A 19955-nucleotide genomic window follows, 5' to 3' on the forward strand; every position below is an offset into this window, starting at 1 on the left:
TACCTCAGGAAGTAAATACTATCTTAGTCCCCTTTCACACCCAGGAAATGAAGATTCATCACAGGAAGTTGCTCATACGTCACCTGATGGTAAGGGATGTTTCTGGGTCATAAATCAATCCAAGCTGGCCTGAGTGAGCCTATGGAGCCTTCGTCTCTCTGATGTTACTTCACGGCCTGAAGGCAGCACAGACCAGAGAAACATTCCAGGAGATGGGGTGGTAGACACAACCACGTATCAAAATACATCCCCTCAAACCTCAAACCTGCAAACCTGCTGTATCTCCAAAGCAAGCAGAGAGATTACAGAACACCGAGGGGGATTACTGGGCAGAGCGTGGGCATGAGAATCAGCAGGCCCTGCTCCTCGGCCTTCCAGCTTCACAGCCTTGAGCACATTGACCTTTCTAAATTGTTTCCCTACTTCCACAGTGGAGAGAATATAATTTCTATTGTGCAGGGCTGCCTGAAGATAGAGAATGTGATTTAATCTTCTCTAGAACCTAACTCAAGAGTACTCAACATTGTTTAACCATCACTATTTCACTGCACTATCTCTGGCTTCTGTGTCTGGTGAAACTTGGAGAACCAACTCGTTCAGTTTAGTTCAGTTGCTCAGTCGTGTCCGACTCTTTGCAACCACATGGACCGCAGCAAGCCAGGCCTCCCTGTCCATCACCAACTCCTAGAGTTTACCCAAACTCATCTCCATTGAGTTGGTGATGCCATCCAACCATCTCATCCTCTGTCATCCCCTTCTCCCGCCTTCACTCTTTCCCAGCATCAGGGTCCTTTCAAATGAGTCAGCTCTTCGCATCAGGTGGCCAAAGTATTGGAGTTTCAGCTTCAGCATCAGTCCTTCCAATGAACACCCAGGACTGATCTCCTTTAGGATGGACTGGTTGGATCTCCTTGCAGTCCAAGAGACTCTCAAGAGTCTTCTCCAACACCACACTTTAAAAGCATCAATTCTTTGGCACTCAGCTTTCTTTATAGTCCAATTCTCACATTCATACATGACTACTGGAAAAACCACAGCCTTGACTAGACAGACCTTTGTTGGCAAAGTAATGTCTCTGCTTTTTAATATGCTGTCTAGGTCAGCATTGGGTATCTCTCTGTCTTAAAGGTTCAGCTTCATTTTCAGCTACTGCTGCCAGTCTTTTCCTGAAAGGTCTTCTCTTCTCACTGGAGGTGGGCTGCTACCTTGGCAACCCAGTTAGCTAAGTGATGCCTGATCCAAAACCACTTATTCATTAACATTTTTTCCTACCCCTAAAGGAAAACTCATTCCTTCACACTTTCTCTAGTCAGATCAGACTACCTACTTAAAGTACTCACAGGTAAGGAAAAGTATCCTTAGCCCATCTGGGAGGGGTTCATGTTAAGAGGTATTTCCCAGGATGGTTCTCATCAGCCGAGCAGGTCAGAGAGGCCCCTAACGTGCATTTTCACTCCTGGGAGGCCAGATGGTCCAGGATCACATGTGATCCCAGTTTCAACAGCAGGAGCAAGCCTTGGGATTAGGTATGTCTTCCCTAGGGACACAGAATCTGCCTTTGGCACATCTGCATCCTTCTTTTCATATCTGTTTTCCCATCTCCAGGGCAACTCCTCCCTCGAGTCCCTCCCATTTATGGAAAAGCTTTTTTCACAAAGTTTGACTCATCGAGTATTTTGCATTTCTAATCATCTTAATTGAAAAGAGGTTATTTAAAGGGACTTCCTTAGTGGTCCAGTGGTTAAGAATCCACCTCCCAATGCAGGGGACAAGGGCTCGATCCCTGGTCCAGGAAGGTCCCACCCGCGGAGGAGCAGCTAAGCCCGTGAGCCACGACTGCTGAGCCTGAGCTCTAAGAGCCTGTGAGCTGCAACTACTGAAGCCCACTTGCTTAGAGCCTGTACTCCACAGCAAGAGAAACCACCACAAAGAAAAGCCCAGGCACCGCAACTAGAGAGCAGCCCCAGCTTACAGCAACCAGAGAAAGCCCGCACGTAGCAACAAAGACCCAGAGCAGTCATAAATAAATAAATAAAACAAAACCAAAAAAGAGGTGATTAAACTCTTGAGTTGATACTCATCTCCCGTTGTTGTTGCTCAGTCACTAAGTCATGTCCGACTCTTTGCAACCGCATGGACTGCAGTATGTCAGGCTTCCCTGTCCTTCACTATCTCCTGGAGTGTGCTCAAACTCACGTCCATAGAGTCAGTGATGTCATCCAACCATCTCATCCTCTGTCACCCCCTTCTCCTCCTACCCTCATTCCTTCCCAGCATCAGAGTCTTTTCCAATGAGTCGGCTCTTCATATCAGGTGGCCAAAGTTTTGGAGCTTCAGCATCAGTCCTTCCAATGAATATTCAGGGTTGATTTCCATTAGGATTGATTGGTTTGATCTCCTTTGTGTCCAAGGGATTTTAAAAGAGTTTCTCCAGCACCACAGTTCAAGAGCATCAATTCGTCAGTGCTCAGCTTTCTTCATGGTCCAACTTTCACATTCGTACATGACTACTGGAAAAACCATAGCTTTGACTATACAAACTTTTGTTGGCAAAGTAATGTCTCTGCTTTTTAATACGCTGTCTAGGTTTGTCATAGCTTTTCTTCCAAGGAACAGGCATCTTTTAATTTCATGGCTTCAGTCACCATCCACAGTGATTTTAGAGCCCAAGAAAATAAAGTCTGTCAGTGTCCACTTTTTCTCCATCTATTTGCCAAGAATTGATGGGACCGGATGCCATGATGTTAGTTTTTTGATTGTTGAGTTTGAAGCCAGCTTTTTCAGTCTCCTCTTTAACCCTCATCAAGAGTCTCTTTAGTTCCTCTTCCCTTTCTGCCATTAGAATGTTATCATCTGCATATCTGAGGTTGTTGATTATTTCTCCCAGAAATCTTGATTCCAGCATGTGCTTCATCCAGCCTGGCATTTCATATGATGTACTCTGCATTTAAAGTAAATAAGCAGGGTGACAATATATAGCCTTGACGTATACTCTCCTCCCAATTTTGAATCAGTCCTAGTTTTTCATAAATATGGTGCTTCCAGGTCCACAGTTTCAATTGGATTGCAATTTCCCCTTATACAGGTATTTATCAAGCACTTTCTTGTGTAAGCAAGTCCTGTCAGGCAAACTTAGAGTTAAGGATACCCTACGGTGAGTATTTCAGCTTAATTTCACAATTTTGCCTGAGGCCAAGCCCTAACATTTGGGTATCTCTCTTTCTGCCCTAAATGAAGCTCTGGAAGGACTGTTGCTGAAGCTGAAGCTTCAATATTTTGGCCACCTGATGCAAAAAGCTGGATCATTGGAAAAGACCTTCACGCTGAGAAAGATTAAAGGCAAAACAAGAAGTGGGTGGCAGAGGATGAGATGGTTAGAGAGCATCATCAGCTCAATGGACACGAATCTGAACAAACTCTGGGAGACAGAGGGGGACAGAGGAACCTGGTGTGCTGCAGTCCATGGGGTCGCAAAGAATCCGACACTACTTAGCGACTGAACCACAACAACAAAAGAGCTCAGCACAGGCGCTACCAGGTGGAGAAATGACACTGACCTGAAGGGCCTTTCCAGTCTTTTACTTCATTTGACTTTCAGTAACTAGCTGTCTTTCCTGACACTTTGGCTTCAAAATGATCTTTCATCTCCTTTTATGCCCTTCTCTTTAACACTTTTATTATGTGGTTTTATTCTTTTTAAAGAGTACAAGGGATTCACTGAAAGAAATCATGTAAACATAAGACAAACACTCAATCCAGCTAATGTTGCTTTAAAAAAGAAACTAAACGTGTACAAGTTTGTTTGAAAGTTTCAAGTGACACTATCAAGCTAACAGTGATAAAAATGTTTTATCACTAATTTTGTCCCAAGTGACAAAATTCTGAGGCTGAATTTTAAACTGCAAGCAAATGATCATATAGGGTTTTACAGCAGGAAAACCAATCATCAAATAACGGATTATCCTATTTATACTGTAATTTTATTAGCTGTTTCTTTAAATTCTGCTTTGAATTAATAATTATTGTTAGGAATTAATAAATTGAACTGATCTGAGTTTCTATATAAAAAGGTTGAATTGAATACTACTCATTTTCCAATATCCTTTATCAAAATCATGAGGGTAAGGTAATGTGCGTTGGATATGGAAATATAAACCCAAAAGAAAAAAGTATGACTCAGAGTAGCAAAGACAGTGTGCTATTATAATAAAACTCGAGAAATGTTTAAATGAACATATGCTTTATACCTATAATGAAAGCTAGCTAACGGATTTTTTTTGGCACTTTCATTAAATCAACTGGAAAATGTCTTAGCAATGATACACTTTTTAAGAGATCAAAGAACAAATGTCTAAGATTTTCTTTTTTTGGCCGCACAGTATGTGGGATCTTAACTCCCCAAACAGGGATCAAACTTGCACCCTCTGCATTGGAAGCAGGGAGTCTTACCCACTTGACCACCAGGGAAGTCTCTAAGATTTTCTTTAAAGATGACCTATTTAAAAATGAAAGAGCTTATTCTAAACCTGGTGATAAATCTGCTAAATGTAATATCTGCAAAACGTAATCTGCCTATCCTACTAAATACCAATGATGTAAACTGTAGAAGCAGAATTTCTTTTCTGAAATATGTGTAGAACCTGAATTTCTTTTCTGAGATACACACTCACAGCAGCACTATTTACAATAGCCCAGACATGGAAGCAACCTAAATGTCCATTGACAGAAGAATGGCTAAAGAATATGTGACACATATTTACAATGGAATATTACTCAGCTATAACAAGAATGAAATAATACTATTTGCAGCAACAGAGATGAACCTAGAGATGATCATACCAAGCAAAAAGTCAGAAAGAGAAAGACAAACACCATATGATACCACTTACACGTAGAATCTAAAATAAGATGCAAATGCACATATCTACGGAACAGAAACAGACTCAAAGACATAAATTACAGATTTGTGATTGCCATGGAAGGAGCTAGGTAGGGAAAGGAAGGATTGGGAGTTTGGGATTAACAGCGCAATTTATTACATATAGGAGAGACAGACATAAGGTCCTGCTATATAGCACAGAAACCTATATTCAATATCCTGCGATAAACCATAATGGAAAAGAATATGAAAAAGAATAAATATGTATAACTCAGTCACTCTGCTGTACAGCAGAAATTAACACAACACTGTTGATCAACTCTCCTTCAGTAAGTTTTTTTTTAATTCTTTTCTGTTTGGCAAAGTCAGTACTACTCCATTCTGCTATATTTCCCCATAAAAGTTCAGCTTTCTGTCTAATAGCAATAATACAAACACAAATAGTTCTTTAAGAAAGCCTCTGTGTTCCATTTTCATCAGATAAATCCCTTGGGTAATGAGCTATGCACCTATTGTGCAGCTCCACAGAGAATGTTGATCCTACTGCTGAAATCTTATGAGAAACACTAAAGGAACATAGAAATTAAAACAAAGTTTAAAGAGAAAGGAGAAAGTTTTCTAATCCTGAATATGGTGGGGGAAAAAAAAGGCACATAAATTAAAGATCAAAATTCACTTTTTAAAATGCAAAATGACTAAAATAATCATGAATTACACACAGATACAGCCAGAAGAATATTTACTGCAGAGTTGTTTAAAATAGTGAAAACTGGAAACTAACTGTCCAACAATAGGGAACTGCTTGAGATGCAGTCATTCAACCGAAAACTATAAAAGATGTTGTTTAAGCATATATTTTAGTGATATAGAGCCATCCATATTTGGATGGGGATTTTAAAAAAAAGTTAGAAAACAAACCAATTTCGTAGAGAATAATTTTCTAGTTGTGTAACTTTAGGAAAGTTAATTTCTCTAAATCAGCCTTTTCCTCCATAATCATACCTAACTCATAGGGTTGGGGTGAGCATAACAGGGGATCCTAAATATATAGAGTAACTGGCACATTGCCTGGCTCAGAGTAAGTGCAATACAGGTCAGAAAGGATTTAAGAACATAACACTAAGAATTTTCTGGGTGGTGGCTGATTTGATTACCTTGTACTTAAACCTCTACAAGCAACACACTACTTATTTTTTTTTTTTTAGTTATATACTACTTATGAGGAAAAATAAATTGAAATACTATTCACACACAGTGATTACTCTCTTAAAATTTAAAACAGTGCTTTCTTTCCTCACAGTAAGTAAATCTTGGTTGAACCGATTTTACCCCTTAGATTTCATTTAAACAAGTCTGCTCTGATATGTTTAAAATTATTTAACAGCTAAATTTGTCTATAATATTTTTACTGCGTAAAGCAAAGCATACTTACATTGTTCAGCCTCATAGCTTATGAGCCCCAATTCAGCATACTTTAGATAGCTGCTGCTGCTGTAAGTCACTTCAGTGACTTAAAACTTAAGTTTGACTCTGTGCAACCCCATAGACAGCAGCCCACCAGCCTCTGCCATCCCTGGGATTCTCCAGGCAAGAATACTGGAGTGGGTTGCCATTTCCTTCTCCAATGCATGAAAGTGAAAAGTGAAAATGAAGTCACAATAGACCTCAAATTATCAGTGGAAGGCAGCCTATCATGGTGTAGTCAGTTCTGGTTTCCTTCCAATTCCCTACCCTTCCCTCTTTCTTCCTCTCCATAATCAAAGCTTAAGGGCTATTTCTACCAGACTGAAAGCCAGTTACAGTGCCTCTGTCATCTTAGCATTGCTAGTACCTAGCACAGTGGCTGGAATATAGTAGCTGCTCACTAAACATTCACCAACTGAACAAATACCTGATAATTATAGTTCAGGATGGAGGCTTCAAATCCCCCACAGGGGAATTGGATAAAAGTGAGTAGGCTAGTCTAGCCTGAAACTGTCTAGATTTCTCAGTAATTCTTCCTTTTTTAAAAAGAAAACAACATCTCACTTCAAAGTATCACTTTTTTAAAAAGTTCTCATTCGTGGAGAAGGAAATGGCAATCCACTCCAGTATTCTTGCCTGGGAAATCTCATGGACAGAGCAGCCTGGCAGGTTACAGTCCATGGGGTCGCAGAGAGCCGGACATGGCTTAGCAACAAAACAAACAGTAAGTGCATAGCTTCCTATATCTGATGTCAAAATACCGATTGTAATAGTTTTCTATTGTTATAAATTGCAAACTTTTTAAAGCTTCTTGAAATGAATAAAGGTTAAGCATGAAAAAATATTCTCATTTGTATTCCAATGTCAATTTGCATAGATGTAAGATTATTTCTATTTTTTCCCTGTATTTCATTTAAATGTCCCACAAGAATTCCAGAGAGTTTAAGTAAACTGCTCAAAGTAACAACACAGCCAGTAAGTTACCACCCAGATAGCCTTAGGTCTTCTGGGTTCTGGTGACCAGATCTCTACATCACACTGGGGGTGGGGAGGATTCCCTGTGACCTTTGACCCTAAAAGTTGTTGTAGATATGGTAAAAACAAATGTTTTTAATATAACACCTGAGCAAATGCTCCTATCCCTCCAAATATTTCCTAGAGGCTTTTATAAAATTCTGTGAAAAGAGAAAACCGAGGACAAGAGGCAGTAACCCAAAGGTGTCCAAGTGTTTCTCTCCATGTTCATAAGTCAACCAGCTCCGCTTAAAAATGAAACTAGAGAAATCAAATTAAACATTAACTCATTAAAAAAAAAAATAACACTTCAACCAGAAGACTACTGTGAAGTGAGACAAGCAGCAAAGCAAGGAAGGAAAGGACTATGTTTTTGTACTGATTATTTTTAAGACAAAAAAAAAACAAAAACAACCAGTTAAGGGTAAAGTAGAGAGTTCTCCACACATCCAATCTAACTCCAAATTCCATTTGTCACTTTCAGCCACTGCTCTGACTCTGTTTAAACAGTGAATGGCAGTTTCCCCAATATGGCGTGGGAACCCCAAATCTTTCTGGTATCCACAAGGAAGCGTTTAACTTCCTGAAAACCGCCTGCAATGCGGAAGACCTGGGTTCGATTCCTGGGTCAGGAAGATCCCTTGGAGCAGGGAAGGAATGGCTACCTACTCCAGCATTCTTGCCTGGAGAATTCCATGGACAGAGAAGCCTGGCGGGTTATAGTTCATGGGGTCGCAAAGAGTGGGCCACGACTGGGCGACTAACACACGCACACACACCAAATCTTACGGGTATCCACAAGGAAGCATTTAACTTCCTGAAGTGGTCACCACACTCTGAGGAACCTGCCAAAGGATTTCACACGCTAAACCTCAACCCACCAGGTCTGTAAGTAGGAAATGTTGTGGAAATTAATTGGTGATTACCTATGCCAGCTGGAACACACTCTTTATACATGAACAGTTAAAATTCGTTGAGGTCGGCTTCACGCCAGACATCATGACAGGTCTTCTGAGCTTTAATCCTCATTACTAGCCTCTGAAGTAGTTACAGTCCCGTTTTCCTGGTTCCGAGTGTTTAATGTAACTGAGAACCCACCGATAATAGATGAGACTAGGAGTAAAACCAAGGATTTTAAAAGTTCAAAATCCACGCCTACCCAGAGACACTAAACAACCGAATCTCTTCAAAAATTTAACATACGTGTCAAAATGATGTTATGGTCTTATTAGAGCAAGCAAGACGAAACAGAATGGTAAAGGTTGATATAAAAAAAAAAAATGACAGAACCTGACATTAGAGTTGTTTTAAGGCATTGCCGCGGGCTATTAACTATCCTTACCTCATAGAAGTAGGCAGGTCCGCTCCGACCTACGTGCGCTGAAACACCAGACCTCCCTTTCCAAAGGAATAACTCTGGAATGCCGAATGTTGAAAGGTTTCAGTGCGGGCAGCCCAGACCTGGGCTCTTACTGTTCACACATCATCGGTAAGTGCCTCTCAAAGAAGCTTCAAGACAGTCCCTCCTCCAGCTCCGGAACTTCAGCCCTGACCTCCAGAGTGGCTCTGGACAACCTACGATTCAATCTGGGTCCTTTCACCGGCAGGACCAAGTTACCCGCAATGACTGCAAATGAATGAGTTGAACGCTCGGAGCAAGGAGACGAAGACACACTTCCATCCTCTACCAGGCAAAATCAAGGAAGGATGCCCTGGGGCGGGGCGACTGGGGGCCGAATTAGAGCCACGTCCGCGTTCGCAGTCCACCCTCCCTTCCCCGCGCCGCGCCGCTCTTCCAGCCCATCCTCCTCCCCGGCCCCTCGGGTGCTCCTTACCCTCTCTCAGCTGGGGCTCCAGACCTTCCCAGCCCGAGGCACTAGCTCCCGGGCCGGGCTCCGCTAGGGGCCCGAGCTGGCTGCCGCAGCCGGCCCCCGGCTGAAGCCCCTGCAAAGTTTGCTCGGGGGTCTAGCCCTCTCCTGCTTCGGCCCCACCAAGCAAGCCGCTCTCCGGGTCGCTCCCGCGGCTGCCGCCTCCGAGGCCGCTCTCGGCGGCGCTGCAGCACCGGCCGGGCTCGGGCGGCCGAGAAAGGCTCCGTGCGCGCCGAGGGCGGGGTCTCCCCGCTCGGCCCGCTGCGCGGCGCTCCGTGTTTACCGCGGCCCCGCGGCCCGCTCTCCCCGCCCGCCGCCCTGCGCGCTCCTGACATCATTCATTCTCTCACACCCTTGCCCGCCCACTCCATTTCCAAACAGTGACTCACTCGGAGGCGCCCGCTCCCCGCTGCCGTGGCTCCCCGGGCGCAGAGCGGAGCTCGAAAAACCGGTGCGACTTCTTAAGAAGGGAACCTCAGCCGACACTCTCTTCTCCCAGCCCTTAAAGGTGCAGGGAAGGAGGGGCTTGGCAGGCAGGGCAGATTGGCTCAGGCAGGGAAAGCTGGAGCCGACCTCCCTGAGCGGCGGCGACACAGAACGATCTGCCAAAGTTCTTGGGGTGCCACTCCCTGCAACTTTCAAGGGTGGGGCCGGGAAGACGTCCCCCACCCCCGCACTTCGCCTTTTTCGGGAACTGCTTCCTGTCCGCGCGAGTGGACTTGGGGCACCAGCGGTTACTCACGGGGTATTGCCCCGGCCTAGGTCAAAGAGGTGGGGTTTCCGCACGTCACAGGATTGCCCGGCAGGGTTAGTCGTGGGTCCGTACGATGATTAACTCTAGATGTGAGCTGGAAGGATTCTCCAAGTTAATAAGGCTAATAATACTTTCCCTTAGGTGACTAACTACAGTGTCATAAGTCCTCTTAATTGATTTGCTTCTCGTTAAGGATGAAAAACAGTAACCAAAATAAACAGTGGAAGAGTATTTCTTTGCTCAGCTGAACACTGCGCTTTTCCGCAGGTTTTTGGAGCACAAGGCATAGGGTGAGGTTTCTTTGATGAATTCAGCAGTTGTGTTTTTAGAAGGGGTGTTGCCTTCTTTAAAATGGTCAAGGCTCTGCATTTTTTGGAGTTGCTATTCATACACCTGCTGGGCAGTTTTCAGAGTAAAGGATCACCGCCTCAGATTCCAAGTAGGATGAAATCAGAGGGAATTTGGCCAAATCTTTATTGAATTTAATTGACAGCTATGTTTTATGTTAATTTCTACTTTAGGACAGGGTAATTATGTTTAGGATTTGCAGTGGCTTATGGGTGATTCCATATAATCAACAGAAATAATCCAGAGGCATGTCGTGGTGCCCAGTGCAGAAATCGTGGAGGTAAACAATCATCTGTTTATGGTAATTAAACAGGATGGTAACAGAAAACCAAACAAACAAACCATGCCTAACAGTCCCAAAACAGAAAACTGTATCATGTTGTCACTAGTGGAGAGTCCCTGAAATGAAAATGCTCCTGAAATTAACCAGAAGTTCAACATCACTGTTGTGGAAAATGTACATTTCAAGGTACAGAAAGGTAAGAACTCCAGAAGAGAACACCAACAATCGAAATTTATTTTCCTTGGGCTTATGTTTCCTTTTCAATAGGAATTTGTTTTTTGTTTTTTTTTTTTTATAAAACCCAGGCATTTTGCCCAGAAGGCACTAGCAAATGGATTGGTTTGCTAGGATGCAAAGTAAATAGAAATTCAAACCAACAGTTTTTACAGACAATCGCAGATGTAACCAGAGGCTTGGGTGTCCTGTCCACTGATAACACAGAAGGACTAGATTGAAATGTGTAGCCACGGGCAGAGTTTGAGTAGTAGTCCACCTATTCCCTACTTTATGACCCAAATGTTCAGACATTATAGAAATATGTTTAAATAAGATTTTCTGCAGATCTCAAAAACTAATGTTGTGGGCTTTGGGGTCTATGTACATGCGGCTGCTGCTGCTAAGTCACTTCAGTCGTGTCCATGGCAGCCCACCAGGCTCCCCTGTCCCTGGGATTCTCCAGGCAAGAACTTTGAAGTGGGTTGCCATTTCCTTCTCCAATGCAGGAAAGTGAAAAGTGAAAGTGAAGTCACTCAGTCGTGTCCGACCCTCAGCTACCCCATGGACTGCAGCCTTCCAGGCTCCTCCATCCATGGGATTTTCCAGGCAGGAGTACTGGAGTGGGGTGCCATTGCCTTCTCTACTATGTACATGACTAAAGTAAAAAAGCTCAAAAGAAGGCTTATCATCCGATGTGTCTTGTTGCAGATGGAAATCCTGTAGCTCTGTCATACAAAGGTCACTGAATGTATGGGAGACTAGTTAATGGGTGCTTTTGTATGTGTAATTACTATTGTGTCTCAGTTTAAATATTCTGAAATAAATAATTAAGTGATTTTATTATACCACTTCAATATTCTCTAGTAAAAGTAATAATATAATTGTGACAGAGTTCCATGAAGTTTTTCCATTGTACTCTTTATTAACATACGAGAGGACTTCCCTGATGGTACAGATGATAAAAACGCTCCTGCCAATGCAAGGGACAGGGGTTTGATCCCTGGTCCAGGAAGAGTACACATGCCTCAGAGCAACGAAGCCCGCATGCCACAACTGCTGAAGCCCGCATGCCCTAGAGCCCTCACACCACAACTCCCAAGTGAGGCAACTGTCAAACCTGGGAGGCTTCGTGGGCCACGACCTTGCTGCGGTGAAGGTGCTTGCATAACTCAGTGAAGCTAGGAGCCACGCCATGCAGGGCCACCCAGGACGGACGGGTCATAGTGGAAAGTTCTGACAGAACATGGTCCACTGGAGGAGGGAATGGCAAACCCCTCCAGTATTCTTGCCACAAGAACCCCATGCACAGCATAAAAAGGCAAAAAGATATGACATGGAAGAGGAGCCCCACAGGTCAGATGGTGGCCAATGTGCTACTGGGGAAGAGTGGAGGGCCAATACTAATAGCTCCAGCAAGAATGAAGTGGCTGGGCCAAAGTGGAAATGACGCTCAGCTGTGGATGTGTCTGGTGATGAAGGTAAAATCCAATGCTATAAAGAACAATACTGCATAGGAATCTGTCATGTTAAGTCCATGAATCAAGGTAAATTGGATGTGGTCACACAGGAAATGGCAAGAGTGAACATCAACATTTTAGGAATCAGTGAACTAAAATGGACCAAAACGGGCTAGTTTATTTCAGATGACCATTTTATCTACTACTGTGGGCAATAATCCCATAGAAGAAATGGGATAGCCCTCATAGTCAACAAAAGAGTCTGAAATGTAGTACTTGGGTGCAATCTCAAAAATGACAGAATGATCTCAATTCGTTTCCAAGGCAAACCATTCAGCGTCACAGCAATCCAAGTCTATGCCCCAACGATTGATGCTGGAGAAGCGGAAGTTGAGCAGTTCTATGAAGACCTACAAGACCTTCTAGAACTAATACCCCCCCCCAAATGTCTTTTTCATCATAGGATATTGGAATGCAGAAGCAGGGTGTTGAGAGATACCTGGAGTAACAGTCAAGTTTGTCTTTGGAGTACAAAATGAAGCAGGGCAAAGGCTAACAGAGTTTTGCTAAGAGAACATACTGATCATTGCAAACACCCTTTTCCAACAACACAAGAGAGGACTCTACACATGGACATCACTAAATGATCATTACCAAAATCAGATTGATTACATTCTTTGCAGGCGAAGATGGAGAAGCTCTATACAGTCAGCAAACACAAGACTTGGAGCCAACTGTGGCTCAGATCATCAGCTCCTTATCATAAAATTCAGGCTTAAATTAAAGAAATTGAGGAAAATGACCAGGCCATCCAGGTATGACCTAGATCAAATCCCTTATGAGTACACAGTGGAGGTGACCAATATATTCAGGGAACGAGATTCGGTAGACAGAGTGCCTGAAGAACTATGTACAGAGGTTTGTAACATTGTCCATAAGGCAGTGAACAAACCCATCCCAAAGGAAAAGAAATGCAAGAAGGCAAAGTGCTTTTCTGAGGAAGCTTTACAAATAGCTGAGAAAAGAAGAGAAACAAAAAGCAAGGGAGAAAGGGAAGGATATACCAAACTGAATGCAGAGTTCCAGAGAATAGCAAGAAGAGATAAGAAGGCCTTCTTCAGTGAACAATGCAAAGAAATAAGGAAAACAATAGAAAAGGAAAGACTAGACATCTCTTCAAGAAAAACTAGAGAGATCAAAAGACTATTTCATGCAAGGCTGTATGATATATATTGTCACCCTGTTTATTTAACTTATATGCAGAGTACATCATACAAACTGCCAGGCTGGATGAATCACAAGCTGGATGAATCAGGATTGCTGGGAGAAATATCAACAACCTCCAATATGCAGACACCACTTTAATGGCAGAAAGTGAAGAAGAACTAAAGAGCCTCTTGATGAACGGTGAAGAAGGGGAGTGAAAAAGCTGACTTCAAACTCAACATTCAAAAAACTAATATCATTGCATTTGGCCCCATCACTTCATGGCAAATAGAAAGGGAAAAAGTGGAAGCAGTGATAGATTTTCTCTTCTTGGGCTCCAAAATCACTGCAGATGGTGACTGCAGCCATGAAATTAGAAGACACTTTCCTCTTGGAAGGAAGGCTATGACAGACCTAGACAGAGTATTAAGAAACAAAGACATCACTTTGCCAATAAAGGTATGTATAGTCAAAGCTATGGTCTTTCCAGTAGTCACATACTGATGTGAGAGTTGTACCATAAAGGCTGAGCACTGAAGAACTGATGCTTTCAAACTGTGGTGATGGAGAAGACTCTTGAGAGTCCTTTGGACTGCAAGGAGATAAAACCAGCCAATCCTAAGAGAAATCAGCCCTGAATACTCATTGGAAGGACTGATGCTGAAGCTGAAGCTCTAATACTTTGGCCACCTGATGTGAAGAGTCAACTCATTGGAAAAGACCTGATGCTGGGAAAGATTGAATGCAAAAGGAGGAAGAGGGCGGCAGAGGATGAGATGGTTGGATAGCATCACCGATCAATAGACATGAACTTGGGTGAACTCTGGGAGATGGTGAGGGCCAGGGAAGCCTGGTGTGCTACAGTCCATGGGGTTGCAAAGAGTTGGGTACGACTTAGCAACTGAACAACAACAATATTATCAACATATGAGAGGACTTCCAGGGTGACACAGTGAATAAGAATCCACCTGCCATTGCAGGGGATATGGGTTTGATCCCTGGTCTGGGAAGATTCCACATGCCTCAGAGCAGCTAAGACGGCATGCCCTAGCGCCCTCACACCGCAACTGCTGAGCCTGAGTGATGCAGCGACTGAAGCCTGGGAGCCTAGAGCAGATGTTCTGCAACAAGAGAAGTGAGAAGCTGACACACAGCAAGAAAGGGTAAGCCTGGCTTGTTGCCACTAGAGAAAGCCCATGCAAAGCAAGGAAGTCCCAGTAAATAAATAAAGGAAGACAAAAATAAATAAATAAAAAATTTTAAAAGCATATGAGAAAACAATATATTCATCTCAATTTCTGTGTTTTGAAAAACATTGACTTGACCATGTCACAGAAAGAGCGACTTTTTTTCAACTGAACCTTGTTGTTCATATAAGTCAAAGTTTACTAAGTCCTTGATTTAATCACCTTACAAAAACAATAATGCTGAGTGTTCTAAAGGAGAGACAGAGCTAGCATTTGCATTCCTGTCGATTTTTTTTCTAAAGCAGCACATACTATAAATCAAGTTTTACAGATATTTCTTTGGTGTGATAAGACATACTGATTAAGTTAGGAAAACATACATATCTGTAGTACTTATTTGCTCTTATAATAACTCCTACTCTGAATGTGCCGAAGTCATTGACTCAAGCAACAAATATTTATTGAGTTCTCACTTTGTGCCACATTGTTTATCTAAAAATCACCACGTGCAGCTTCTAAATATATGACTCAGCAATGGGAAAGTCTTCTTCTAAAAAAAATTACATAGGGGTGGGGCCTTCCCTGGTGGTCCAGTGGCTGACTTCATGCTCCCAATGCAGAAAAATCCCTGGTCAGGGAACTAGATCCCACATGCCACAACTAAGACCCAGCCCAGCCAAATAATTAAGTAAATTTTTTTTAATTACATAAGGATGTTTATAGCAGTACTGTTTATAACTTTCCTAGGATCCAGTGCCTGGCATATAATTATTCAATGAGTGAAATAAGTGAATGAACAAGCTTTAATGAACAAGCTAATAGTGAAGTAATCTCATGTTATGAAATACTGTATGCTGCTGCTGCTGCTAAGTCACTTCAGTCGTGTCCGACTCTGTGCGACCCCATGGACTGCAGCCCACCAGGCTCCTCCGTCCATGGGATTTTCCAGGCAAGAGTACTGGAGTGGGGTGCCATTGCCTTCTCTGGAGACACTGTATAGGCAACAGAAAAAAAATAGTTTCATAGGCTCTGACTTAGAAAACTGTCCTTGTTAAGTGAAAAATACAAGAACAATACAATGATGGGAAATATACCCTCTCTCTCTCTCACACACACACACAGACACACACACATGCACTATTTCTAATGAATCAAACAAATATACCTTACCCTCAAAATATCCAGAACCAAAGAACATATTACCTCCTGCAATGAGGTACAGTCAGCTCTTTGTATCTGTAGCTTCCAACTCAACCAACTGCGGATTGAAAATAGAAAAAAATTTCTAGGAAATTCCAAAACGCAAAATCTTAATTTGCAGTGCTAGCAATTATTTAGAGAACCTTTACATTGAATTAGATTCTATTAATATAAGTGATCTGCTGCTGCTGCTGCTGCTAAGTTGCTTCAGTCGTGTCTGACTCTGTGCGACCCCAGAGACGGCAGCCCACCAGGCTTCCCCGTCCCTGGGATTCTCCAGGCAAGAACACTGGAGTGGGTTGCCATTTCCTTCTCCAATGGGAGAGTACGCATAGGTTGCATGCTACATCTTTGCCATTTAGTATAAAGGATTTGAGCATCCATGTTCTTTGGTACCCATCAGGGTTCTGAAACAAATGCTCTGCAGATACCGAGGGCAGCTCTGCAGATACCGAGGGAAGGATGTGAGGAGGAAACTAGCATTTCTGAACTATTTTTCAATCAGCCATACTACTTTTGAAATTAAAGACAACAACACAAGCAGTATTACAACCAAGAAGGCAGTAATACGAATCCAAGACATAAGGAAGCTCACTGTCTAGTTGGAAAGACAATAACACCCAGAAGAACTAGAGATTAAGGCTGATCACTCTCTGAATTTGGGGTTTCAGATACTTACTCTGTGCCAAGCCCATCCAAAGAGCAATTGCATACCATTTATTGAAAAGTTGTTATATGCCAGGGACTATGCAAATTGTTTTATCTATAATATCTCATTTAATAATTTAAGCCACAATCTGAGATAGGTACTCATAGTGCCCTCCTCTACATATGAGGTAACCAAAGAAAAGAGAGATTGTCATTTTCCAGAAATCACATTCAAGTAAGTGGCATCACTGGGGCATAAAACCAGGGTCTTCTGGTCCCAAAGTTCATGCTTTTGGCCACTATTCCATAAATTGCATCCACATTGATATACTTGTCTTGATATAACAATACTCTTACTTTGGCTTTTAAAACATGTATTTTAAACTTTATTTTTAAAAATATGAGGTAATAGTATCATATTTTGGAGCAATTGGAAAATGAAGAAAAAATAAAACACTATTAATGTTTTCAAGTCCAGCCTGCTTCCCTTGGATTTCCATTGCTTAAGATAATTTCAACAACATCAGAGAAATGATTCTGATTCTGATTTTTTTTAAATGTAGCACTATAGCATATGCTCTTTCCTCAAGATTAGTGTTTCAGTGTCTGGGAAGAATGTATATATGTATGTATATATATATATACTTGGATGCATGCATGTGCACTGAACTTGGACTCTCTGAAATCTGGTAGTCTAGTTCTTGATTAGGGAGCAATTTATTCTAATATTTTTGTATACCTTAGGCTATTTTTTTAGACTTAGTAATACTACACTATATGTATTTATACAGATATTCTATATTAAAGGAAATGGTTTGGGTATTCAGAAAAGTAAATGAAATGTCCTATTTGCCACATCTTATTAGCGTTACTATTCATTCTATTTCTGGACTGGAGGAACATGGAGAAGGAGTAGGGACAGTAATGAGCAGCTTTGCAGCAGTCCAGGTGAGAAATGGCAGTGGTCTGCTTTAGGAAAGGAGTGATGGGAATGTAAAAAGCAGAGCAGATGTGAAGTATAGTGGACAAAACTTGCAAATCAATTGTATATAAGGATAGAGCCAAAGACGATGCCTACTTTTTTTGTTTCCTTGAGCACTTGGTCTACGGATGTTAATACCTTTTACCAAGACAAAGAATGCCAAGATGGTAACAGGTTTGTAAAGGAGGAGGATGAATTTTATTTAAACATGATGACCTTGAGATATGAGAAGTATGATTGGAGATGTCAGGTGGGCAGCTGATGACAGTAGTCTGGAACTCAGAAAAGAGCCAAGAACTGCAGATATGAATTTAAGAATAGTCAGCATGTAGATAAGAAAGTCATAGGAGCCTTTGGTGAAGATGATGGAGTAGGAAGACCCTGAGTTCACCTCCTCTTATGGGCATAACAAAATTACAAATATTTAGAGCTCAACTATTGATGAGAAAGATAAGAAAAGATCTTGTACAACTAAAGATGTGAAAAAAGAAACCACAATGAGGTGAGTAGGACGAGTAGAGTCATGGTATAGTCAAGACCCATACACTGCTGGGTGACCCGTCCTGGGGTCTCTTGGTCCCAACTACACAGAAGCAGGCAGTCACTGGCCCCAGGACCAATGCACCCCTCCAGTTTGCCTTGTCAAGACCCACTCAACACACCAGCATCCAGACACGAGGCCCAGAAACTCCCAGGCCCCAGCCATGCCCCCCAGCTCTGGGACACCTTGGACCTTTTAGCCAGCAGCCCCAGGATCCAACCCAGCCACAGACTGAATCAACAGACTGAAATCAGCTTTGGAGCATCCACAGCCCTATAGCTAGAGACCCTAGGACCCAGCTCCATACACCAGCAACTTGGAAAATGAGCTGACAGGACAATTGCTCCAAATGAAAGAACAAGATAAAGTCCCCAAAGAAGAATTAAGTGACATGGAGATAGTCAACCTACCTGATAAAGAGTACAAAGTAATGGATTGAGCAGAATGAGAAATTAGGAGATTTTAACAAAGAAAATATAACAAAGAACAAGAGATAAAGAATATAATAACTGAAATGAAAAATTAGAAGGAATCAAGAGTAGATTAAATGATACAGAGGATGTATCAGCCAGCTGGAAAACAGAGTTGTGGAAATCACTGAAGCTGAAGAGAAAAAGGAAATCGAATAAAAAGAAATGAAGACACTTTAAGAGACTTCTGCAGGCTTCCCCAATGACTCAGAGGTGAAAGAATCCACCTGCCAATGCAGGAGACACAGGAGAGGCAGGTTCATCCCTGGGTTGGGAAGATCCCCTGGAGGAGGGCATGACAACCCACTCCAGGATTCTTGCTGGGAAAATCCCATGGACAGAGGAGCCTGGCGGACTATGGTCCATGAGGTTGCAAAGAGTCAGGCTTGACTGAATCAGCTGAGCACACGTGGGACAACATCAAACATAGTGACATTTGCATTCTAAGAGTCCCAGAGAGGGGAGAGAGAGAGAGAAAAGGACTGAGAACATATCTGAAGATGTAATAGCTGAATACTTCCCTAACCTGGAAAAGGAAACAGACATCCAGGTCTGTATCCAAGTAAACAATGGAAAGATTTTTTGAGGAAAGTAGAATGGCCATCTATATCAAATTCTCCTGAGAGAGCAGGTAAAATAAAGATGTAAAAGTCCATTGGATTTGGTAACATAGAGGTCTTTGTTAGCTGTAACCAGAGGGGTTGGTTATGCTATGGTGCAGGGAAATCCTGGTTCAATGGGAATGAGAAAGAGCTGAGTTCAGCAGGGGGGTCAGGGAGTTGGCTTCCTGGAGGGCTGATCTATAAGGGTTGCTAAAGCATTACCAGAATAGATTTATAAAATACAACTTGGGTAGGTGAAAAAATGAGGACTGACTATAAGTTATAGAGTTTCTTTCTGAGGTAAGGAAAACATGACTGAGGGCTGATAGGAAGGAGTCTGTAAAGGGAGGGGGGCAGGGAGAAGGATACAACGGGGAGGATTAACAGTCAACGTTCAGGAGGAGTCAAGAGGCACCCAGAACACAGATGGAAGGAGTGGCCTGAGGGATGAGAAAGAACGGCTAGACCAATACAAGCGGGAAAGAAAAAAAGAGGAGTGTGGGAGTAACACAGTTATGCTTATAGGCCGTTTGTAGAAAGTTGAAATCACCCCTTCAGATGCTTCCATTTTTCTGTGAGTTATGAGGTATATTAGTCTTCTGTTGTTGCTGTAACAAATTAGCACAAACTCACTAGTCTAACTCACAGTTCCATAGGTCTGCTGGTTTCTCTGCTCTAAGTTTCATGAGGCTGAAATCAAGGTGTGGCTCTTTGGGCTCTTATCAGCAGTGGCAGGCTTCCAAACTCCTTCAGGTCCCTAGCAGAATCTAGTTCTTTTCCGGTTGCAGAAAAACCTTTCTATTTCCCTGCAGGCTGTCAGCTGGGAGCGATGTGGG

General features: G+C 42.5%; 1 protein-coding gene across 11 annotated transcripts in view; it reads right to left on the bottom strand.

The window, feature by feature from the left end:
* SGMS2 (sphingomyelin synthase 2) overlaps window positions 1-9700 on the bottom strand; it is a 98444-nt gene extending 88744 nt beyond the window's left edge. For 2 of the 11 annotated variants that reach the window (XM_005207615.5, XM_005207618.5), the window contains exon 1: window positions 9193-9279. The gene's annotated coding sequence lies outside the window, so the exon portion shown is untranslated. Of the gene's footprint in view, window positions 1-3; window positions 2942-8699; window positions 9283-9614 lie in introns of those variants that run through there. The other 9 variants (XM_059887512.1, XM_059887513.1, XM_059887515.1 and 6 more) reach the window with 8 other exon arrangements.
* Between the last annotated feature and the right edge of the window lie 10255 nt (window positions 9701-19955).

Source organism: Bos taurus, chromosome 6 (genome assembly GCF_002263795.3).
Source record: "Bos taurus isolate L1 Dominette 01449 registration number 42190680 breed Hereford chromosome 6, ARS-UCD2.0, whole genome shotgun sequence".
Lineage (NCBI taxonomy): Eukaryota > Metazoa > Chordata > Mammalia > Artiodactyla > Bovidae > Bos > Bos taurus.